The following is a 26,427-nucleotide window of genomic DNA, read 5'->3' on the forward strand; positions in this document are numbered from 1 at the left end:
CACCAAACAATTGTTGCATACAAAGAGAACATAAAAAAGAAACTACAATAAGACTAAAAATAATTTAGATAATATAAATGAACAAATCTCCAAATTAAATCTACAACTAGACAGTTCCCAGACAATGACTACAAAATATAAACAAATAAACCAGAGATTGGAAGATGAAGCAAAGGAAATAGACCTAGAGACAAAGAAATGAAAGAAGGAAAATATACCATACACGGATAAAATACTGCAAAACTTATCCATAACAATGAAATTGCAAAAGACCTTTTACCCTTTAAGCTTGAAAGATGTACCTGATGACAAGGAAGAAGATTTTGGGGAATGGAACATAGAGAGGGGAAATGTTACAATTTGGGAAACAAAAAAGGAGAGGAGAAATTGAGGGAAAAGGAAGGTGGGAGTTCCTTAAGGAACATAAATGAGTGGATTTCCACCTCAGAAATACCCTACCGTATATGCCGGCGTATTAGGCGACCCGGCGTATAAGACGACCCTCGTCTTTATCGCCGAGCTGCATTCCGAGAACGTCATCTTATACGCTGGAAACTAGCAGTATTTCCGGTGTATAAGACGACTCGGCGTATAAGACGACCCCCGTCTTTGGTGCTGAGTTTAGCGCTTCTGGACGTCGTCTTATACGCTGGCATATGCGCTACCTAAATTGTCTTCCTCATGACAAGCAATTTTCATAAAAATAGAAAGAAAATTCCTTGATGATTTAATTGCCTTGGCTTGGAAAGCTACTTGGCAAACAAAGAAAGTGAGAGTTAGATTTAAAAAATAGAAGATTTGACTTATTAGATAGGCATCATATGTTTAAGTACTTGTTTGAATATAGTTAAAAGAACAGATGACCCTTAGATATATTTAGACTTTTATAATAAAATATATGATTTAAAATTAAAATAGCATTTTTTTCACTTCTTTTGATATGGGAAATATGAAAATAGGAGGAGGATTGGTATGAATAAAATGTTATTTATATAATATTAGTAAAATATGATGAAGATGTTTATATCTAACTCTATATACATCAATAGTACCAAGAATTATAATTGTGTAATGAGGGGAAAATGGAAGAAATATGGGGAAGAAAGGAGGATCAGGGAAAAATACTGGATTGTGCAGTACTGAATAGGCTTATATTGAAGAAGTTAATGTTAAATATGTGAGCCCAGATAGCATGATATTTACTAAGCTCCAAAGATTATAATTCTTAAAAATTAATAAAACTTTTTAAAAAAACAAGTAATAAATTAGAAAAGTAACTTGGATAGCTTCCTTATCTTGGATATACAAGAGTCATGTTAGACTTGTGAATGAGTTTCTGTGAGGATACTAAAAGAAGATAATAAATAAATTTGTGGGATACTCCTTGAAAAAAATTAAAGATCAAATTTTTAAAAACTACACAGAAGTAAAAGGAGATTTATTTAACTATTAAAATATATGTTATTTCTAGTAGCTCTAAATAGACTTTTCTTGTTTAGATCTTAATGATGACGCTTTAAAGATTTGTTTATAGATAAGTGTGATGAGATATTTTTTTTTACTATTTTTATAGAAAGTGACAAGTTATTGTGTTAAAAGTAAAGATTGGGAAAAGTACATTTACTAAAGAAAGGTAAATGAATTTGAAGCTGACGTATTTGAATTAAACTTGCAATTATAATTCTTAATGGATTTGTCTGATTAAAACTGAATTACAAAGATTATTATTTATTTACAGTGTACATTATTTGTGTATATAAGGGAAGAAGAAATCTTGAGAAAGATTATAAATTACTGAAATTGTACTTGCCTAGATGAAGAGGTAAGGCATTTCTTTATATAAGTTTTTGCATTCTCTGCACTTTTTATTTTTATTCTGTTTATATTTTTCTTAGTTTGTATGTTTTTTATCTTTGAATTTTAAAACTTTAATAAAAATATATAACAAATAACAAGACAGGCATGGAATAGGTTTTGTCTTAAATTCCTTATCTAGTAAATTAAAATAACTCCCCTCTTTATACTGAAAGAGAACTGAGTTTCAGGTATTAACGTTTGAGTCTTGGATAGATAGCCTTGAATTATTGCAAGAAATAGTTAAATATGGCATTTTTACTGTCTTTCATCTCATACTTATTCTCAAGGAGTTTTTTTTTTTTTGAAAAAGTTTATAAATTTGGCTTACTTTCTTATTAAAACAGGAAAGATTTAGCTAATTGCATTGGCCAAATATATAAAAAATTGCACAGTTACTGGCATTCCAGAGAGGGTTTACCTGCTGATGGCATTGCTATGTGTACACAGGAAAGAAACGTCTTGTCCCTTGACTTCAAGAAACTTGATTCAGTAGGATAGAGCTATTGGAGGGTGAAAGTTTATTCTCCTTGCTTGTGGGTTGATTTCTGAATGTTTTGTTATCAGGCTAGGTAACATCTTCAGTGGAATTTAGGGGATGTCAGTGTTCTTCTGTTTATAAGGGCTTCGTGTGGTCAGTAAGTTTTGTGATGAGTCAGCTGTGGGTGTCACAAGTGAGGGTCTTGTGATGGGTCAGGTGTGAGTCATCAGTGAGTCTTGTGATGGAGAGGCTACATCAGGTGATGGTCATTGTGAGGTGAAGTGCTGGTTGGGGAGCTTGCATGGGTTGGTTGAGGGTTGGTGCTGTCTCTGGTTAGCTGTATGGTTGATTTGGATTCTGAGGGATTAATAGGCTGGCTGTAGGTGAATGTATCTGTTGATGGAATTGCTTATGAAATCCAGGTTTTGATGAATGTGAGCTTGGCAGGTGGTAGCATGGCCAATGATTTTTGTGTTGCTCCAAACAAACTGTTTGGTGTTGGTGTGGGTAGGGATTAAGGATTTGGGATTGTGGCATTTGACTGCCAGTTGGTGTTTGTGGATCCTGGTTTTTAATTGACATGAAGTTTGTCCCACATAGAATTGGTTGCAATTGTTGTAATTGGTTGCAATCAGTTGATTTTTGTAGATTACATTGTTTCTTTCATCCTTCTGTATCTTGTCTTTGGGTCCGGATAATTCCTGATGGAGTGTGGTTGTGGGTTTCTGAGCTATTGCTATTCCTAGAGGTTGGAGAATTCTGGCTGTCATTTTTGACACTTTTGTGTATGGTAGGGTTAGTTTTTGCATGGTAATTGGCTGTGTGGTGTGTTGTGGTTTGTGTGCTGTGTGTTGGATTATGAAGTTTTTTGGATAGCCATTACAGAGAAACACATCAAGCACCTATTTCTCTTCTGCTTTTCTTAATGTTGTGGTGCTGCAGTGTGTCCTGGCCCTTCTTTTGTGTGCAGTGAGGTGGTTGCTTGCAAAGCTGAGGATTTGCTCTATGTATGTGGGTTTGCAGTAAATGCGGATTTCCAGTTCTCCATTGTCTAGTCTCCTTATGTTGATGTCAGAAAATGGGAGTCTGTTGTCTGTTTCCTCTTTGTGTGTGAATTTGATCCTGGGGAATATGCTACCCAGGGAGTAGGTGGTGTGTTTCTTCAATTTGGGAGCATTTGAAGATGACAAAGGTATAATCAATGTAGTGTGTTGAGAATTTTGGTTGGATGATGGGTATGAGTCATTGCATGATTGTTTCTATAATTAAGCCTGATATGGGTGACTCCAGCAGGGTATCTTGTACTTGCTTATAGATTTTCCTGTTGAATTTGAAGTATGTGTTGAGGCATAGATCCAGAAGTTTCATGATGGTTTTTATGGACATGAAGTGTTCTATGGTGGCACCATCTTTCTGGATATGGTGCTTACTGAGTAGATGGTGTATGGTTAGCTTGATGTTAATTGAGATGAAGACAGCAGTGACATAGAAGGAGACCATGAATTCTTCCTTGTTGATCTTGGTATGTTTGATGCATTGGATAAATTGTTTTGGGGAATTTATTGAGTGAGTTGAAACCAGGTATCTGTATTTCGTCTGTAGACTTTTTGCTAGTTTGTACATTGATGTTCTAGGAAGAGACACAATTGGGTGAAGGTGGATCCCATTCTTGTGTATTTAAGGGACTCCATTGAACTATTGTACCCAGTGCAAGCCCTCAGATAAGCACTTGATAGCAGCAAAGAGTCAAATTTATATCTGCTGATCCCACCCTCTGATCCAGTGTTTTGGGGAATAAACAGGTTTTCAGGCCCATGTGAAAGTAATGAAGGTTAGGACTGCCCAAACTTTTGGGGAAGAAGATATTCTGTAGGCCAGGTCCTTTATCAGAGGGCTCATGTCTTCAGGATTCACTGATGTATGTCTATGTATACACATTTTGGATCTGAAGTATCACTTTTAATACATTTAATGTGATTGTTCTTAGTCTGTTTAATATATTCTAATACCATTTATGAAATTATAGTAGGGCAGAGATTTGGAAGAAACTTGACTGGCCACAATCCAACCTCTGGGAATTAGGAATCCATGAGGAGGAACAAAACAAGATCCATAAAGTCAAGATGGAGGCCTGTGCAATGAAAGAACTATGCCTTTTTATGTGAGTTAGATATGTAACACAGATTAATGGAGCAGAATCCAATAGATCACTCTTAGAATCTCATGAAAGAATCTCATGGAATCATGACATTTATGCTTATGCTCTTCCATTGTAAATTAAAGTAGCTGAATCTGAAATATTTGGACTGGATAGTGAGGCAAAATTATTTGGAATATTTTGAGATGAGAATAAAGAATGCTATTATACTAGTAGAGAATAAAAATGGCAGGCTTTTAAATGACTTTTAAAAGAATAAGAACAGCAAGACAACACATGGAATATAGTGGAATAATTGTGATTGTGTTGACATTCTCTAGCTAGGAACATTAAACCATGTCTTTTTGAATTTTTTCTTTATATCTTTTCTACAATAGCTGCCTGTGTGACAATATGAGATAACTCAATTACTACAAGGTGATAAGTATATATTAGATTCCTGTGAAGAATCTGTTCCTATACTAACTCTCTAAGGCATACAAGGATAAAAATAAGATTACACTCTGATTAATTATATTGAATAGGTAGAAAGTAAGAGTCCACTAATCACATGGTAGTTATTTTTTTAAAAGTAAAAATAAAAATTCAGAACTTCTGTCAGAGAAACTTGTGTGACCCTTACCATGCAGAACTTCTTCTTAAACATCATTTAGAAAATGGCAGATTTGCTTCATTTTGTAATTTTCATGTTAAAGGAATAATGGAAATATCACTATCAAAATTAGAGCAAACCCTGGCTACATACTAATCTGCCTGGTACCAAATAAGGCCATCAAAGATAATGAGAGAAAGGGAGACTGATTTCTATACTTGTTGGGTATTTAGCTAGACACGCACATGTTTGTTCAATTTAAAAAAAAAAATACATTCAAAACAGTTCAGTAAGCACCTGTGATGATCCAGGAGTTAAAAAAGTATAGGTGGCAGTTGAGGCTGTAGATAGAAAAATAAATGAGCTAAGAACAAAAAAATCAGGCAGACTGTGTAAGACTATATGCTACACCTGTGGCTGATAGCAGCTGTTATGTTGCCAGCTAAAGGGTGAGAAAATGGAAGGGGGAAATAAAATTGAAGTCTTTGGTTTTATAATAAGCATCTAAAATAATTATTAGAAAATCTAGGAATCACAAACTACAGAAGTATTGCAGAGCTTGTTCTGGTTTGATCTGGACATTCTAGAAGTGGTTGAGTTTATTTTACTCTTCTCTAACCTGAAATCTCTACTAGATAAAACAGTAGAAATAAAAGGCAGGCTTCTGATCAAAGCTGGATAGATGCCACAACAAGGACACACCAGGGCAAAGGGGTACTGCTGGCACTGTCTCCAATGCCATAGCAAAGTGACAACTCCAATGCTTCTCAAAGGGTGCATTATTAAATAGCTTTATTTGTGATGGGCCTTGTACAACATTATGTAGTCCTTGGTGTTAATAATAATGATAAAGTTGGAAGGACCTTGGAGGTCATCTAGTCCAACCCCCTGCTCAGGCAGGAAACCCTACACCATTTTGGACAAATGGCTATCCAGTCTCTTCTTAAAAACTTTCAGGTTGGAGCATTCACCGCTTCTGGAGGCAGGTTGTTCCACTGGTTAATTGTTCTGTCAGGAAGGTTCTCCTTAGTTCTAGGTTGGTTCTCTCCTTGATTAGTTTCCATCTTTGAGCTTGACTGTTTTCTTGCAGACTTTTCATCACTGACTCATCATCCTTGACTCTAAATAAGAAAATTCTTATTTATATATAAGAATTTATGTATATGCATATGTATATGTATATGTGTATTCTTGCTGATATAAATGAATATTCACTGGGTGAGCAACCTATTGGGGGGTGAATAGGGCTGGAAATCTGCAGAAAGTTTCTAATGCAGATCCATAATGGATGGACTGATGACATGGGATGAGATTGTTTCCTGCCCATGGCAAAGGCAGGGTTGTTCTTTCAGGTTTTAGAGGAGGATGGGGTTGTTCCTTAGATTTTGAAACTGTTAAATTTTCTCTAAGGTTGTCATAATGATCTCCCTGTGTTCCTTTCCATCTCAGAATTTTTTTTTACCTCTTTTGTGCTAAAATTAAATAATTAGAAAAGAGTCTGGTAGCTGGAAAAAAAAAGAGTTCAAAAGGCACAACACATATTTAACGTGATAAATGCTCATCCAAGTTCTAAGCCTGTGTTTCTCAAGCTTGGCAACTTTAAGACCTCTGGGCTTCAACTTCCAGAAGTCCCCAGCCAGCAAGATTGCTCTAAGTCAAGAGGGGAAGTGGAAATAAAAATACCTTTGAACTGTGGGCTGCTTTTCATGGGGTCATCATTCAATTTCTGCTGGGTGAATTTCCTGGTGTTCATTGTCTTGTAAGATGTGATAGGCAGAGCTGAGGTCAGACCTAGTTGCAGTGCTTGCAGTTTGCAGAGTTTACCTAACTGCCTTGTCAAAAATCCATCAGCTGGTTCAATTGCATTTATTTCTTACATTGCTACATTGCAACCAATCGTGCAATGTACTTTTTTCTTTAGGTTTTGGTACATATACACCTTACTAAAATCCATATTTTAGTAAGATGTATATGTAAAATCCATATTTTCCAAGGGTATGGTAAGCAACTTTGTTTAACAATAACACAATATCATTTTGTAGAATATAAACGTTCCTGGATAAGTTGTGGGATTTGCTTTTTATTTAGCTGGATGTTAATTTGTGAAACATTATGTTGGTGTGTGATTGTTAAAAATGCAATAGGTGGTTTATAGGAGAAGAATTGTAAAATGAATACTCAGTGAGATGAGCTCCACAGACGATGCTTATTCTCAAAAGAGATGAAATTTCCTACAAGCGATAAAGAAAACTGCTAAATGAGGTACGCTATCTGCTTTATAGCTTTCTTTAACCTACTCCTCCCACTGGTGCAGTGTAGTGGGTGTACAACTGTTGCAAGTAGGTGGCACAGCTGTTTCCTTTGACTAGCTTGGTACCTTTGGGATACACACGACACAGTTAATGCTGCAAGATGAAAACACATTTATATTTTAATAAACTCCTTTGTTATTGGGAGAGAAAAAGAGAAATGCCTGTTTGATGATATCAAGTGGTGCTGCTTAGAACATGGTGTGGCAAAATGTTTGCAAAAAACTCCAACCATGGATAACAATCAGTTTATTACCAGTGCACTCAGTGTTAACTTTATAAAGATTTCCTGTGCACCTGTCTGTTGCCACATCTTTAACATACATGCATATTTATATGGCTTAGGCAACATATGCTTGATGAATTTTGTCATTTAGCTTTACTACAGTATGGAATTGCAATTTCTTTTCCCCCCCAAAAAAATGTTTTCAGTGATGAAACTAGCTGAGTTTTGAGGAAAAGAGAAATTTAAAAGTATATCTGTACTAGAACCTGAATTGCGTATATTGAAAAAGAAATGGCAGTTAATATGCATACATATAAAGCATAAAAACAGTTATATGTCCCAGGAGACAAAGATGTTGAGAGAAGAGAAAAACTGTAAAGTGGGATAGGACTAAGTTCCAATTAGTTCTCCTGAAAGTGGCACTGTTTTACACAAATTCTGAGCTATCTAGCTTGATAGTGGTTAGAATGTAAAAGAGATGGTTTATTGTAGGTTTGTTGATTAAAAAAAAGCATATGATAAAGTGAATAGGCTGAAATTATGCAATGTTTTGGGCAAATAAGGAGTTGAAAATTGGTTGCTATAATATATGACTTCCTAAAGAAAGTGCAAGAATAAGTGGAATGCTTAGCAAATAGTCCAACCTTGTGTGTGTGGTTTAAGAAAAGGATGTGTAATGTCTCTTGACTGTGAAATGTATTCATGGATAACATGTAAGGAATATTTGTGTTGACATTAGAACTGTGTTGGAGGGAATTTTACCACGATGTAAAAAAGATGTTGAGATTCTAGAAAGAGTACAGAGAAGAGCAACAAAGATGATTAGGGACTGGAGGCTAAAGCATATAAGGAAAGGCTGCTGGAATTTGATATGTCTAGTTAAACGAAGAGAAGAATGAGGGGTGACATGATAGCAGTGTTCCAATATCTCAGGGGCTGCCACAAAGAAGAGGGAGTCAAGCTATTTTCCAAAGCACCTGAAGGCAGGACAAGAAGCAAGGGATGGAAACTAATCAGGGGGAGATGCAACCTAGAACTAAGGAGAAACTTCTTGACAGTTAGAACAATTAACCAGTGGAACAACCTGCCTCCAGAAGTGGTAAATGCTCCAACACTGGAGGTTTTTAAGAAGAGACTGGACAGCCATTTGTCTGAAATTTGTCTAAAAAGGGTTTCCTGCCTGAGCAGGGGGTTGGACTAGGTGACCTCCAAGGTCCCTTCCAAATTATTATCATTATCATCATTATCATTATCATTATTATCATCATCTATATACTTTTGAATGCAGATGATGCTGTGTTGTTGGCTGAGACTTAAAGTGATTTGCAGCAAATGCAAGCTAGAGAAATATGAATCTGAACATTAATGTTTCAAAAATAAGAAAATGGAGAAATTTTAAGATATGTAATTTTAAGATGTGTAAAAAGGCTGGGTGGAATTCACTCTTTTACAAGGAAAAAAGGTTTGTTCAAAGCAAAAATAGCTGTGGATAGGTTCATGTTTCTGCCCAATTGGTTATATCAAAGTGAAAATTGGGCTATTATGAATTATATATTAATATGAGTTATGAAAAAATGCCCATTTTTTCCTCAATATGAATTATTTTTATGTACCAATTTAGATATAAAATTCAGAAGAACATAACATCAATCTTACTGTACCAGGCCAAACTTCTGTTTCATGGTGTGGCATTCACTACTGTATGTTGCAATCCAACATAGTGCCCTCAATATTAGCATCCTGATTGTAGAGTTGTTTTTCTGTACAATTAGGATTGGTGCCAAGCTTTGTTAACTATTCAGCACTATGAAAAAACCTGTTGGTTCTTTCAGATATTTAATTGAATCAATGCAGCTATTTTTATTGTTCCTATTGTTCTGATTTAAGAAGTTGTAATCTTATAATTTTATGATCGGTAATCCTATTTTGTGCATATGTTTTAGGATTATTACAATGGAAAGTAGGTAGTAAATTCAACATTGTGTTTCCTTTAATAATTTTGGTGAAAAACAGACAATCAGGATTTTCTTCCCTTCGGGTTTCCCTTCTAACTCTCAAATATCAGCTGCATGGAAATTCTGAGTCCAATGAATCCTGTGTATCTCAGGAGCACTGATCCTACATCCTCCATAGTTCCTCCCCCCATTCTCTTTTTGAAATAATCCTAACTGGTACCCATTTCCAAACTGTGTAGATGCATGCTAAACAAACGAAAACCTTGCACTAAATCAAGTAATTTGTTTGTCTTTCCTAAGTCTACAGAAGATATATTTCCCTGGATGCTCAATTTTTAGCATTATAAGATGAGGAGAATTATTTTGACTTTTTCCACATAGACTATAATTTAATAAACTTGCAAGGAAATTGGAATAGTAGTAATGGTAAACCTGAGGATGAGCTATGATGTTTTGCAGATCAGTAATTTTGGAAATGGACAACAGATTCTCTGGGAAATATATCATTTGGTTTTCTATTAGATTTAGAATTGATTAATGAGCTTCTGTAATGATACAAGAGTTTCCCTTTGGGAATAGGTGAGAATGAAGAGATACTCAGACACATTTTTTAAAAAACCTGTAGCTCCAGAGGAAGAAAATGTTGGTCTTTCTTGTCCTTAAAGACTAAACCCAGCTGTCTTATTTATGTCATATATTTTTTGAAAAGTTACTGTATATTATTTCTCTTACACGTTTTTAAATTTTGTATTCTTTGTAGTCCTGATGTACACCCATAATGCAAATATCAGACATTTACTTCATTTCAGTTTTTTTTTATAAAATAAATGCTCATTTCTTCTTCTTTTTATATTAGAAAAATTCACACACCCACACAAATGTCAGGTTTTTGCAGCTCTTTTTTAATCATATTTACTTTTACAACTATTTTTCTAAATAACATACACTTTTCATTCATATATTAATTTTTGTGTAGAGCCATGGTGCATTCTTTTTTTTTTTTTAAATAAACTGTGCTATAAAATTTGGAGAAAGATAATTGCATTTGATTCAAGTTTTAGTTTGGGAAATCTGAATTTGGAAGAGTCCTACTGAATAATAAACTTAATGAATTTCAACTCAATTTTTCTTCCTGGGTTGGTATTCCTTCCATCATGATGACTAGTTAAGACAACGCATTCCCTTTGTTTCCCTACTTTGCCTTCCTTCCTAGGAGGAAAAAGAGGACCAACTAAAGAGAAAGGATGAGCAAAGACCATCTGAACTGAGATTAACACAAATAGATGAAATAGAAGATCAAACAGATTCCTGATAAACCTAGCAGGCAACTTTGAGTAGAGAAGGGAACTAGGGGATCAGCCATATTGGACCTAATTCTCACTTACAGAGATGAAATGATAGAAGGTGTTGAAGTCACAGGAACCTTGAGGGGGAGTGATCATTCAATATAAAAATTCAACATTATGCAAGCACAAGCAATACAACACAATCAAATTAAAGTTTTGGACTTTAAGAGAGTTAATTTCTATAAACTTAGAGAGGGCTTGGGAAGGATTCCATGGATAAGGATCCTCAAGGGAAAAAAACTCAAGAAGCTTTGGAAATTTTGAAAGTGAGATTATAAAAACTCAGTCTAGCACAAAACCAATGAAGAAGAAAAATAACAGCTCTCAAAAGAAACCAGCATGGCTTCTTAAAGAACTCTTTGATAAATTGAAAGACAAAAGGACAAGTATAAAAAGTGGTAAGACAGGCATATAACTAAGGCAGAATATCAGCAAATAGCCTAAGCCTGCAAAAATGAAGTGAGGAAAGCTAAAGCTTGCAACAAAAGTCAAAAATAACAAAAAAAAGCTTCTTTCAACATGTAAAAAACAAGAAAAAAGTTAAGGAAATGATTGGTACATTAGTGGGAGAAAGTGGTAAGAAGGTGACAAGCAACAGGGAGAAAGTAGAACCATTTAACTCATTTTTTCCATCTGTCTTTATACAAAGGGAAAAAACAGTCCAACCTATCAAAAACACATTAAGATAGGCAAGAAAAAGCACCTGTCCACCCTAGATGAGTTCAAATCACCAGGACGAGATGGATTACAGCCCAAGGTTCTGAAGGAACTGGCAGATGTGATTTCAAAACCACTGAACTATATTTTTCAAAGATCCCGGAGCACTAGGAACTGCCAGAGGACTGGAAAAGAGCTGATGTAGTTCACATCTTCCAAAAAGGAAAAAAAGTAGATCCAGGAAACTACAGACCTATCAGCCTGACCTCAATACCTGGGAAGATTCTGGAAAAGATAATCAAACAATGAATCAGTGAACACCTAGAAGCAAACAAAGTCATTACCAAAAGCCAACATGGGTTTGTCAAAAACAGATCATGCCAGACAAATCTTATTGCATTCTTTGACCAAGTGACAAAATTAATGACAGAATTCTGTGGATATAATTTACTTGGACTTCAGTAAGGCATTTGATAAAGTAGATCACAACCTACTACTTGATAAGATAGAAAAATGTGGGTTAGACAGCATCACCACCAGATGGTTTTGTACATGGCTGACTGGCCATGCTAAGTGTGTGGTCCTCAATGGAACTGCACTACATGGAGGGAAGTGTGTAGTGGGGTGTCCCAAGGCTCTGTTCTGGGCCCAGTGCTCTTCAGCATCTTCATCAATGATTTGGATGAGGGTACAGATGGGGAACTCATCAAATTTGCAGATGACACCAAGCTGGCAGGAATAGCCAACACTCCAGAAGACAGGTTTAAGATACAGGAGGATCTGGACAGACTTAAACATTGGGTGTTATCTAACAAAATGAAATTGAATGGTGAAAAAAGTAAGGTTCGACATTTAGGCAAGAAAATCCAAATGCAAATGTATAGTATAGGTGGTACCTTGCTCAATAGTAGTAGCTGTGAGAGGGATCTTGGAGTCCTAGTGGACAATCACTTAAATATCAGCCAACAGTGCTCTGCAGCTGCCAAAAAAGCCAACACAGTGCTAGGCTCCATTAATAGATAGAATCAAGATCATATGAAGTATTAATACCACTTTACAATGCCTTGGTAAGGCCACACTTGGAGTACTGCATCCAGTTTTGGTCACCACAATGTAAAAAAGATGTTGAAACTCTAGAAAGAGTATGGAGAAGAGCAACAAAGATGACTAGGGGACTGGAAGCTAAAACATATAAGGAATGGTTGCTGGAATTGAGTGTGTCTAGTTTAATGAAAATAAAACTAAGGTGACATGATAGCAGTGTTCCAATATCTCAGAGGTTGCCACAAAGAAGAGGGAGTCAACCTATTTTCAAAAGCACCTGAAGGCAGGACAAGAAGCAATGGATGGAAACTAATCAAGGAAAGAAGCAACTAGAAGTAAGGAGAAATTTCCTGAAGTTAGAACAATTAATCAGTGGAACAACATTGCCTCCAGAAGCTGTGAATGCTGCAGCACTGGAAGTTTTTAAGAAGAGACTGGACAGCCATTAGTCTGAAATGGTATAGGGTTTCCTGCCTTAGCATGGGTTGGACTAGATTAACTCCAAGGTCCCTTCCAACTTTATTATTATTAATTTGTGCAGAACGGACAGACAGAAAGAGATATAGCCATTGTATGAGAAGTAAAAGGGTAAAAGGATCCACATTCTCTGACCATTGGAGTAACAGAAATAGAAGAGCTTTCAAATATCTTTGTTCTAGCTTACCCTTGGGAGATCATCTCATACTGTTATAGTCATTTGATCCTTGGAGGCTGGATAAACAAAAGGGATGGCTGGCAGCATCACACTCTTATTGTGGGTTTGCTAGAAAAATTTTATTGTACAAAAACTGAAACAGAGGAATGTTTGATATAATGAAAAATAATTGCTTTTGTACATGACACTGACCTTAGATTCTCATCTTTTTTGATGTGTGTTACAGATAACTATTCGAAAGATAGTGGAAAGTGGAATAACTTGTAGTTGATTACCAATATTTTCAAGGTAGTAAAAATCCAATATGAATTTTAATATAAAAATTGGCATTTATGCAAGAAACTGTGTGGTATCAGGAACATCTGTGAACCTCTGGATCCATTAACATGGAAAAGTGCTGAAATCCATGGCTTGCCCTAGAGAAATAGCACTATAGCAGCACTCATTTCTGTCCGAACTTCCTAAGAAGTTGACATAAATCCTTTTAAAATGTAGGTGGAAGGTATATATTTAATTTTTGAACTACTAAGAAGAGACTGAGTTGTAAATGCAAATATATAAAGGGATATTTTAACCATCCACTCCAATCCATTTAGAACTTGGCTAGACATACTGAGTGTATTCAAATGAAGCAAGATTTAGGCTTAGCCTGAATTGTGAATAGCCACTGTAAACAATGAGAAATAAAAGGGTAAAAGGATCCATATTCTCTACTGTTGAAGTAACAGAAAATAGAGAATTGTGGAATAGAGAAAATAATTTCAAAGGAACAAACATTGTATATCCCAAATCAGATAGATAGTTTCTTTGTGCAATAGACTTGCTAGAATAAACTTCCAGATCATTAATCTTAAAACCATTTGTAATATGGAGACTATCATGATGCATTATAATTCTGTATTCAGTATGAATTTGTTCTGCCAGCCATATCAGGAACTTGACTTAAGGGACAATAACGTTATGTGTCTCAATCTAGAAAAAAAAGTGTTTGTTGGGGCACCTGTCTCAAAGTGATTGAAGTCTATCCCTTTAACCTGTTATTCAAGGCTATGATCTGGTGATAACTACCAACCAATTTTTAAAATCACCCCCCCTGAGACATCTCCAATTGGGAGGAGCAATCATTTCCTCCATTCCTGCAGACTAAGTATAATTGACACCAACAATGCCCAACAATGCTCTACAATGCCTGGTGAAGAATTTTAGGCAACTTGAAAGTCTGGGTGCCCTAGATTTATTCATCTGAGCAAACTTAAGGCTGCCCGCTGCATGCAACAATCATAATAATAGTCAACTGGATTGGAGAGGAAAAACAAGATCTTATGTAACACAGCTAACAAAGCACAAATTGCCTGCTGCTGGGAGACTTTCAATGTGAGACAATTATTGACCAGCAAACAGCTACATTTCTTCCATGAATAACTCTGCAAACAAACAACAACCACCAAAAGCATTCACTACTGACCACTGATCAATCACCCACAAACATGGAAACTAGCCTTCCAAAATGGGCACAAAATACTCTGATTCATGATCACTGATGCCCACAACCACCTGGAAGAATATCAACACATCATCGACGAACAAAAGAACACATGCCTCAACTCCATCGGACAAGACCTGACCAGACACCTTAGAAAATATGATCCACAGGAATGCCAACAAAATACAAACCCAAAAAGGCAACTCACTACAAGAAAAACTCAATATCATCAGCCCAAAATCACAAGATGACAACTCAGAACTATTGATTAGAACTCAGTCCAAGAAACCTCCATCTAATGACAAAAGGACCGTCCTCACACACAGCCTCAATTTCAATCACAAAGATGCTGACCCCATGGCTTTTCAAAAAACTTTGTATTCTGACATATAGCACCCAAATCATACCACACCACATAGCCAACTGCCATGCAAAAACTAACCAAAGACAAGATTTAGAAGGATGGAAAAAAAATATAATCTACAAAATCAACTGTAACCATTGCAACCAATTCTACATGGGACAAACTTCATTTCAACTAAAGACTAGGATCCACAAACACATGCTGGCAGTTAAATACCACGATCCCAAATTCTTACTCTCTACCCACACCAGTTTGATTGGAGTAACACAAACATCATCAACCATGCTACTGCCCACCATGCTCATGAGTTCATTGAAGTCTGGAACTCCACAAGCAATTCCATCAGCAGACACATCAACCTACAACCAGCCTACGAATCCCTCAGAATCCAAATCAACCATACAGCTAACCAGAGACATCACTGACTTTCAACCAACCCACGAAAGCAGTTCACCTCCAATGACCCTGACTTAATGAAACCTGCCCATCACAAGACCCATCACAAGACTCACTGATGACCCACACCTGACTTATCAGAAGACTCATCACAAAACCCTCACTTGTGACACCCACAGCTGACTCATCACAAGACTTACTGACCACACAAAGCCCTTGTAAACAGAGAAACACTAACAGCCCCTAAATTCCACTGAAGATGTTACCTAGCCTGGTAACAAAATGTTTGGAAACCAACCCACAAGTTCGGAGAACAAACCTTCACCCTCAAAGCACAATTTTTTGTTTTACTTGTTGGTTGTAAGAAGCTCTAAAAGAAAACCCAGTTATAAATTGATCAGTATGACAATTATACCTTTTTATTGAATGTGGTGTTTTTTATTGCTTGCAGAGAAAGACAACATATACTAGCATTAAGAATACATTCTGACCTTGTGGTGGGATGATCCTTACCATTAAGCAGTGAACACCATTATTTCTCCTGAACCGTTTTGCCAATTTTCTTGGTTGGAGGATCAAACTGCCCTTGTCAAACAAGCTGACTTCAGCGCTCATTGGGAAATTCTGGGAGTTGATGTCCACTCAACCTAAAATTGCTAAAAGTGAGAAACACAGGACTAGAACTTTAGGAATGATAAAGTGATGTTGCCAACATCCAATTAGGCTTAAATTGCCAATCCACTTTGATGTATGGGACTATACATACAAGACCATACAAGACTATCTGTCAGCAAACAATTTGGGCATTTGAACCTTTCTGTACCATCATTGCTGAGAGCTATCTGGGAATGAATTTGAGAAAATGAATAAAAATAGCATACTTAAATGCCCCTAGGTTGGAACTAAATCTGTTGACTCCAGATGTTTAAAAAGAAGCTCATTTTATTCGTCTTTTCTATTCCTGGGTCATGCTGCAATGTAATAAAATGTGGGGGAATAGAATACACACACACACACACACACACACACACACACACACACACACTACACACACACCAAAATAGTTTATAGCAATTGCAAGATCTATCACTGTTGATTCAGCTCACATGATACGTATTTAAGTAAGAATACTAGCCATTTAAGTTGAGATAAATTTCTGTGAGATATCACATTGGATAATATGTATCTCTCTACTGCTTTCTGTTATGTCATTTGTTCAATATTTTGGTTTCAAGAAGCAATCAGAGCGTAGATGTTTTTCCTTGCTTCATGTTTTTTTTAAATTTATGCATGTAGATTGATAAGAATGTATGCTGGTCTTTAGCCCAAAGCTGTACAAACCTGCTGAGATGTTAAAGCCCCAAACTGGCACTCATAACAGAAATACAGTAAGACTTCCACTGTAATGGCACTGGCAGGTGCCACCACAATAAAGAAAACAGACACCCCATGAACAGATATTAGATTAAAGAGATCAATCAATCGGTATCTTAAATTTGAGTGCCAGCACAATCCAGCCGGTGTTGATGTAAGAAAACAGACTCTTAAAAAGCTTTTATTGTTTAATTTTTAAGAATTTCTTTAGAATATTTACATTACATGATTGGAAAATGTAGATATGAAATTAATGGAAATGTATGGTTTTGTATGCCAAGCAATTGAAGAATCAGTTTCCCTCAGTGTTCCATTTCTCCTTAAAAATGCCCAAATGGAATCATAGCAAGTTTGTTGTGAACATAAGAGCATGAAAATGTAAACTTTGCCTTGTGGATTGGACTCCTGGCCATCTAGTCCATCAGTCTGTTCTCCTAGCAGCCAACCAACTGAACATGGAAACCCACCAGTCTCCCAGAGAAGGACCTCAGTAGCAGTCAAACTGTCCCCCTTGATTATTAGAAATTGGTTAATTATAAAACTGTTTATGCACCAAGGCCTTGTAACTAAATTATTTGTAGGAATATAGTCACCAGCCTTATTTTGTATGTGTATCTTTCTTCTTTTCTTGGATTATTATCAATAGCATTTAATCTATCAATTGCCTCTTTCCTATGAACTCAGTACCCATCATGTCATTATCCAGCTCGAATATTGGAATGTCTGGATTATGAAACCAGCCTTTCCCCCCCATTATATTAGCAGGGCAAAATTTGGTCCCTCATTTGTGTGTGTGTGTGTGTGTGTGTGTGTGTATGTGTGTAATTTGCAGCATTCTTCAATTGTACTATTCATTAATACACATCTTTCCCAAATAAATGGAATTATTTAATAAATGACTAACATTCATTTAAATATCTATATGCCTAATATCTATATTCTTAATTATTTGTTACCTAAATTTATTAGATACTCTAGTTATTAATTTTTATGTATATATTCCTGAATGCAAACTTTTTAAAAAAAAATATCACTTACTATGTAGAATTTTTAAAACATGAATTCTTTTTTTGATCCCACAAACAATGATGAAGAATGTTTTTTGATTAAGAAGAAAACAGCATATTGCTATCTGTCTGGCAGAGCATGCTATTAAAGAAATCAGAAATGCAGATTTCATCTGGATCTCTATCTTGATTTCTAATAACTTTATAGATGACTGAGAAACAGAAGTTGCCGCCTTATAAATATACTCTCTCCTTTTTTCTGAATTATTTATAAATGTGTCCAGTGCTTTGAGTTAAGTGGGCTCACCAGTGGATTATTGTTAAAATTGAAAAAAGTAATGCATGAATGCGTATGATACTTGACAATGATGTTACAGTTGAGACCCAGGAGCCATATTCAAGGACTTGCAGGTGCACTCAAGATCTAGCTGATAATAAAGACAGCAACCACAAAAACAACATGTTCACCAACTTCTGGATTCTTTGATCTGATTTTCAGCTATATTTTCAACTGCTTTTCTCATGATTTTTCTTAAACTTGATGTTGCTGGGAAACCAAGTAGGATAAAACTTGATTCTATTCATCAATGACCCATTGAACAGACATGCATAGGTACAATGATATATACTGTAACATTTGGTTCATATCTTTAATTAATTGTATTTTAAAATTTTTGCTTCCTTGAAGTTGTCTATTTTGTTGTGTAGTGGGTACTATATCACTCTCAGGATCGTATCACTCATTAACTTTGATAACAGAGATATATTTCTGGATGCTATCCATATATACAAGGTTAAAACTATAACACTTGTTCCACTCTTGGAAGACTATCTGTTGAAAAACAGAGTTAGACTTTTGAAATGAATCAGGAATTACCCTTGTAAAATTGATGTTTATATAATTGTTCCATCTGCAATGTTATTCCATATATTTTTAGAAAAATTATGGCATTTTAACTTGCATTTATATCTTTCAGAAGTGAGAAGTGACCCTGAGACTTCTCTATGTCTTTAATAGTTCTGCAAGAGCAGTTGATACATGTTTGCAACTTTTTCTTCCTTCTCCCCACAACACTTCTAACTTGACAAGATTTTTTCTTCTCTGAAATGATGACCTCATATTAGATGCTTTAAGGTCAGAGGGGAAAAAAGTTTATTTAGCAGAACACCCTTTTCACAATGATGTATGATAACTGCAAGGCATATCTATGTAGATCCTGTGCCTGTACCATTAAATTGTAAGGTGATGAGAGAACAGAAAGTAATTTAAAGAAAACTCTGTGGAGACACCATTACCAGCCCATTACAACAGCAGACTAATTGACCTGGAGGAAACCAGATATTTTCCCCTTTGACACATATACAGCGCAATATTAATATGCCAGAATAATTTTAAAGTAGGGTAACACAGGATTTTGACAATATTATTAATACAGAACAAGTTGGTATCTTGCTTCCATTACTCAAACAGATAGTTTTATTAGCTGTACTGGGATTGCTTGTGTCAGGAGAATGAGAGATCAGGTTCATAATAAAAATAATATGCTAAAAGGATGGGTTAGATCCAGATTTAGGTGTGTTAAACTGGGACAATGAAAGGAGATCTCCCTTCTTCCTGGTTCCCATAGCACCCTTTCTAGCCCTCTAAAAATATTAGCTATAGTAGAAGGGTAAGTAAGTACAAACTAGATGGAGATACATCTAATGTAAATTTGACAGAATATTGGAAGGTGCTTCCACTGAGTTTTTTGTAAGGGTTTTCCTTTTCCTGGACTATATATAGTTTAACGAGGTATCCAGATTTTCTATAACACATATATATGAAGGACTGTCTGGTCAAAGAAGACAATTTAGTGACACACTATTAAATCTTGTTTTTACATAATGTATTTTCTCATTTTATCCATAAATTGAAAGACAATCTATTAAAATTGCATGCAAATATTGCAGCAGATTATGTATTTTAAAAAATGCAATATAGTGTGCTATACTATGTAAAGATTGTTTTTGGGTCAGACTGAGTTGCTATTTTATTCCATATAACAGTCTCTCCTATTTCATGACTTTTGGTAGCTTTGATTAAATACTTCTCAACTGTTATTGAGAGTTTATTGAATAAAGTTCAACTGGTTTTGTTCTTCAAATACAGTAAGTCATGAATTATAAAACATGTTGCCAGGGTTCCCATACAAGCACACCCCATTTTAACTTAGAATTATGCGTGAAGCTTATATGAATTTCCCTATTTTATTACAAGGTTTGGGCTGCAAAAATCCAAAAGACCACTAAACATCAGAAAACAGTTAAGATTTTATCTTCCTGTTTACTGACTTCCAGTGGTTTTCCAGAGTTTTGCAAACCAAAACTGGTAGTCCTATCTAAATCATCCCACAATTTAGAAATATGTATTTTAATGACCAAGTTGAGACATAGTTACTTCTAAAACCATACTGCAAGGATAATATAACAGATTGCTTATACGGTCTAAACTAATTCATCACAACATATAGTAATAGTGAAGCAGTTGCTGAATTGAGTTAACTCTCAGGCCTCATGGAACTTTTTCTGTCTTGATCCATATTCTAATACAATTAATAAATCCTACACATTTCATACAGGACCTCTAGGTTTCAAAACTGTACTAGACAGTCATATATTTGTCTTCTAACACTACTGGTTAATATTAACATCTCAATTTCTTCTTGTGCTTTTTTAAAACATCCAACTTTATTTATTAAAAAAATGCAAGTCTATTTAACAGCAAACATTTGTTTGGCTTACAGTTTCCATCAAATAATTGCGGACATTGGTCCTTTCAATTTCTTTTTCTCCCTCCATTTGTTCTGAATTCTTATATTCATCTCTCCCAAATCAAAGAGTGTAGAGCAAATGTTTCAAGTGATATTAAATAATTAAGATTCTTAACTCCTTGCATCATTCCAATTGCCCTCTCTTGTACCTTCCCACTTTCAGTAATGTCTTTTTCATATTAATGTGATCTGTATCATGCTCTGTATTCAGAATGTGGCCTCGTAATCAGCCTCTTCTGGAGCAAAAAAGTAATTTTCATTGACCTTTGTGCCTGAGCTCTATTTGCACAACTAACCATTTCATTTGTTAGGTGGTTTAGAATTTTATCCATAGAGACAAATAGATGCCATATGTTTGGCCACCACGCCTGCTCTTCCTAATAGTCTGGCTCTGAGTGCTGTGCTTATGCAGGCAAAATAATGCAGGGTGGTTTCGTGGGAAACTTGAGCTATGCAGAAGGCTAAACTTTGCTCTCAGGAAAGAAGGAAGGAAGGAAGGAAGGAAGGAAGGAAGGAAGGAAGGAAGGAAGGAAGGAAGGAAGGAAGGAAGATGAATGGTTGAATGGCTGGTGAGAACTGAGAATGGAATGGAATAAGTGGAAGTCTGAGCAACAGCTGCACTTCCCTGGGCAACATCTTTATTGTCAGTCCCACTTGTTGGAAACTATAACAAATAAAGCAATGGGTGCTCAAAAATCCATATAATATAGTTGCATATGTTCAGTACTAAAATGTGAATATGTCCTTTCTTTTGTCAATTATGGGGAATAATTTTCTTCTAAAAAGTAATCTTTTATTGAGCTGTAATACTAAACTTAGGCCATAAATGTATCTATATTTGGTTTATTCATGCACACTTTATATGCTTTCTTTCAGATCAAGCCTAGAGGAAACTTTTAAATATATATAAAACTCTTTTTTGTTCCTAGAATTAAAGAAGGATATAAAGCCAAAACAAAACTTTACAAATAAATATACATAACCCTTAAAAGCAAATCCCAGTGAATCTTAGTATATATCAATAACACTGACAATAATTTATTGCTGATTTTTTTAAATGTAAGGAGACAATACATTTAAATCACACGAACACAGAACATTGAGGATGTGATATATACTTCCGTTCATGTAACAAGGTTAATTGACCTTTCACAATTACAGAGTGGTATTACAAATATTTTCTAAAGATATTTTTTCATAACTATGTCAATTGCATTTGTTTGCTACTTCTAAAAAGAGAGCTTAAAATAGTCTTAGTTTTTCATTTGAAAATGGTAGTATATTTCAAGGCTGACCCATCTGCTGTTGGAAACTCTTTCCATATTGTGGTAGGAAAGATTGTCTGCTTTCTGTAGTATCTGCAAAAAAAAGCTTTATTTGCTAAGATTTTTTTCTACTTTCATAATTGCTTGCTAAAAATCATTTGATCATTCTGTCTGGTCTGGGAATTATGATATTGCTATCCAATCCATCTGGAGATGTTAGCTCAAGAGTGACGATGGAGAAGTAGGTCCCATTCCTTGCATACAACATTCATCATTATTAATTTATTTATTCTTAATTCATTATTATATGGCTGTACATATTAAATACATTATTTAATAGTCCAACATAATTTTCTGCTGAAACACAGCTAAAAAGTAGGCTTCTCAGCATTGATTTGATAAACTGTGATGGGTTTCTATAATAAAAATATAATAAGGAAACAAGATATTTATAAGGGAGATTGGCCAATTCTAAATACTTTGTCTTGGACATGCTGTAGTAAAATATAATTGTAAGAAAAGACAGTGCATTGTAAGATAATGGATTGCAACTATCTTTCAAACCATATAATTGTTAGACCCACAAAATTGTCCACAGTGTCATGCCATGCCTATGCTGGCAAATGAAGCAAGCTAACATCACTCTGAGTAAAGTAGATCTGGACTACTTCTTTCATGAAGAAGCTCAGTCAAAAGATGTAGGCCTTTTCCTTGAAAATGTGTCATTGTATTAATGAATATGCTGATATGATAGTAGCTTGAATAGTATTTGATAGTCTGGCCATCTGCATATCACCAAAAATAAGAACAAATACATCACCATCCCCAGGACAAAAATGACAAGGTTTTGCATAAAATCTTCATATAGCGATTAGAAACCATTTTGAATGCTCAAATTTAATGCAATTAAATAAAAACTTTATGGGTATAACTGCACCTTTATAAATAAATAGAACTGCAATACAGAACACTGCTGGCCAATGGCTGTATATTATTCTATTGAAGTCACATGATTATTATTTCTTACCAACATAAAGTCACATTTTATACAGTCAGAATGCTATTGCTATTAGACCATGCAAAACATCTCATAGATCTGTATGATACATTTTTAAAACAGACTGAAAGCCTTTTAGGTTGTGTAAAAAGAGAATCTGGAGATACGGAACTGGGAAAGACAATTGTCAGATCAGGAAATGTTTTTGGATTATGTCTATTTCCCACATCTGAATACCTCCATTTCTGTTGCAAATTCTTGCAAAACTCAGACTACAGAAAGAGTGCAGAGAAGAGCAACAAAAATGACTAGGAGGCTGGACACTAAAACATATGAAGAATGGTTACAGCAGGGGTTCTCAACCTTGGCAACTTTAAGACTTGTGGACTTCAATTCTGGGAATTGAAGTCCACAAGTCTTAAAGTTGCCAAGGTTGAGAACCCCTGGGTTACAGGAATTGGGTATATCTAGTTTAATGAAAAGAAGGACTAGAGGTGACATGATAGAACTGTTCCAATATTTGAGGAACAAAGACAAAGGGGTCAAACTATTTTTGAAAGCACCATTACAGCCAGTTAAAACCACTCCCAGACTCTAGACTGAGATCAGTTGGAAAGGAACCCCCTCCTACAGTTATGGCGAGGGCTGAAGAACACTATGAGATTAAGAAAATACTGGATTCAAGGATTTTAAAGGGGAAATTAGAGTACTTAATACAGTGGAAAGGCTATCCCTCAGCTGATGCTGAACGGGTAGCTGTCCATAATGTTAGGGCAGACAGATTAATAAAAATATTCCATGCCAAATACCCTCAATGTCCTAAAGGATAATAGAATGTTAATCTTGATTAATGATGATAATTTGTGTTTAATATTTTCCCAGGTTTACCCATCTTTCAGGGGGGTCGGCATGTCAAGATTGAATTGCTATGATGCCTGGTAGCTTCTATCATTAATCAACTTGCCCTAGAAAAGGTGGAGGGGTAGAAAGCGAAGGGAGTAAATAAATTCCAAAAAACTGATCATGGACCATAAGAACCTGCAGGAAGACGCTCGATGGAGAAGTGGACTGTTTTCACAACAAAAAGAAGTATTGCTATTGGATAATATGAACACCCGGTGGGTGGGGGCAAGGGAATCTATTGTTTAACTAAGCAAGCTTTCACGTGGGAAAACCAGAATGTCAATTCCAAGATGATGTATCCAATAAAGGTTTACCTTTTGAGACTTAATTTGGGATCCTTTCATTGAGTTTACTAGTTTGACTATTGACATTATCAACATCCATCAAAAAAACGATTTGTTGGGATTTGTAGTTTTATGAATCTTTTTTGTAATCATGCCATAAGAGTACTATGATGAGCCAATGCAAAGAATCAACTGGATCTTTTTTTAAACTAAGGCTGTAATTTGTCTTGTTTGCGCACATTTATCTACAAAGGATGTAATTTTACTTTTATCTATATGACTTTCTAAAAAGTTTCTTAAGCCTGTACAAATTCATATCAACTCAGGAAAAATGCTAAACAGATTTAAACTAGGAGGGAGCAGAAGAGTTGCAGAGGTAACATGATTAATAGTAGTGATGTTGTCTTACATTAGTAGTAAAAATAATAAAATGATGTTTGAACCTTCAAGGCTATCTTTTTAATATATATATATATATATTATTGATTTTTTGCAATAGCAATCTTTAGTGCTTAATAAACAGCGTGTTGTCTGGATTCATATATTTGAAAAAACAATCAAGAATAATTAATTTCTATAATTCCATGATCAATATATTAATTGATGATATGTTTCCTTGATCTTCCCTTCTTCCATGTTATTCTCCTTTGTCAACATTAGATAAATATAATAATATTTTCAATACATACAAGGTTGAATATAAACATTTTTTGTGTTTGTACAGATAACAATAACATCCATATATAATATCTTTTCTAATAAACTTATGCTTCAATTGTATTTGTAAAAGTCATCTTGTTAGGTCACTATGCGTCCTATTTTCAAAATTATTATTTAAACTTAATTTCCCCAGTATTCAAACCATTCTTATCAGTCATAGTTTTCTCAAATTAATTATCTAAATATCCAAACTTTTCATTTACATACCGTATCCCAATATTTTCATATTTCATATATTATAAAGATACCATACTACTTATATATCCTATAACATCTTTTCTGAACTGTTTATATTTCAACTATATTTATAAAAGTCATCTTACTGAGTCACTATATGTCCTGTTTTCAAAATTCTTATTTAAGCTTACTTTTCCCTTGATATTAAAATCATTCTTCTCATAATTCCCTCAAATTTAATTACCTTTAAACGTCTAAACTTTCCATTCACATACATCACCCCAGTATTTTAACATTTTATATATTATAAAAAATACTATACTATTTATATCTCTTATCCCTCTTACTACAGGGCCCCTTTATATCCAAAATTATCTATTCTTTTAACCATATTCAAACAAATGTTTAATCATGTAGTACTCTATCTGGTAAGTTGAATCAGATCTTTTAAATCTAACTCCAGCCCTCTTCTTTTGCCAAATAGCTTTCCAAGTTAGTATGTTCCTGAATTTTTGTGGTGTTGTTGGGTGTGTAAAGGACAGGTTGAGTAGGATATACACCTTTTGTCTCCCAAATTCTAGTGATTTTCTGTTTAAGTTAAGTTATAGTTCACCTCATTTGTAGCTTTCCTGTTTAAGTAACTTTCTTCTAGTTTATGTTCTGTTATCTGATTTGTTTGTTCATTCTTTATTGTCGTTTTTTGAGAGTTTTTTAAATTGTAAGTTTAGATTCTAAACTTACAATTTAAAAAACTCTCAAAAACGAAGATGTGCTCATTTATGCCATTAAAGTTGTTTTTTTATCTCATCATGGTTTGAAACTATTGTCATTTGAATCTGTTGTAGCATTATGTGCATTTCCTCCTGAAAAGTACTTGTTTCGTCTTGGAGTATTACTCCTGCAGATCTCTGATATTCCAACTAGATCTTTCAGAAGGGAATATTTGGTGTGGTTTCCTGTCCCTTTTAGATAAATATGCAGTATCCGTTTTGTCTCCCCCCTCCAAATAGTCTTTCACCAGTACCATAGTCCTTGTAATTAGCCTTATCGAGCCAGCCAATCACAAAATCCAAACCACCAAATCTTATATAGTTTTTATCTTTATATATGGGTTTTGTAATCCAATGCACTTCTAGTTGTCAAGGTATCAGGGAAAGCAGTATTTTATAACAATTCTTCTATTCAGGGGTCAGTTATCAACCAGCCAGAGTTGCAATCCAGAGTATTTAGCCACTTTGAATCCTAGAAGATTAGCCAAGAGTCAAATTTTTTCTTTTCCTGCAATTTTTGAGCTTAGACAACAGTTGAAGTTTTCTTTTTCTGCAGACACTTTTTTGGCTTATAAATTGCCCAGTATATTTTTTTTCTTT

This window comes from Crotalus tigris, unplaced genomic scaffold (genome assembly GCF_016545835.1).
Source record: "Crotalus tigris isolate CLP2741 ecotype Arizona unplaced genomic scaffold, ASM1654583v1 scf7180000018184.2832721, whole genome shotgun sequence".
Taxonomy (NCBI): Eukaryota; Metazoa; Chordata; class Lepidosauria; order Squamata; family Viperidae; genus Crotalus; species Crotalus tigris.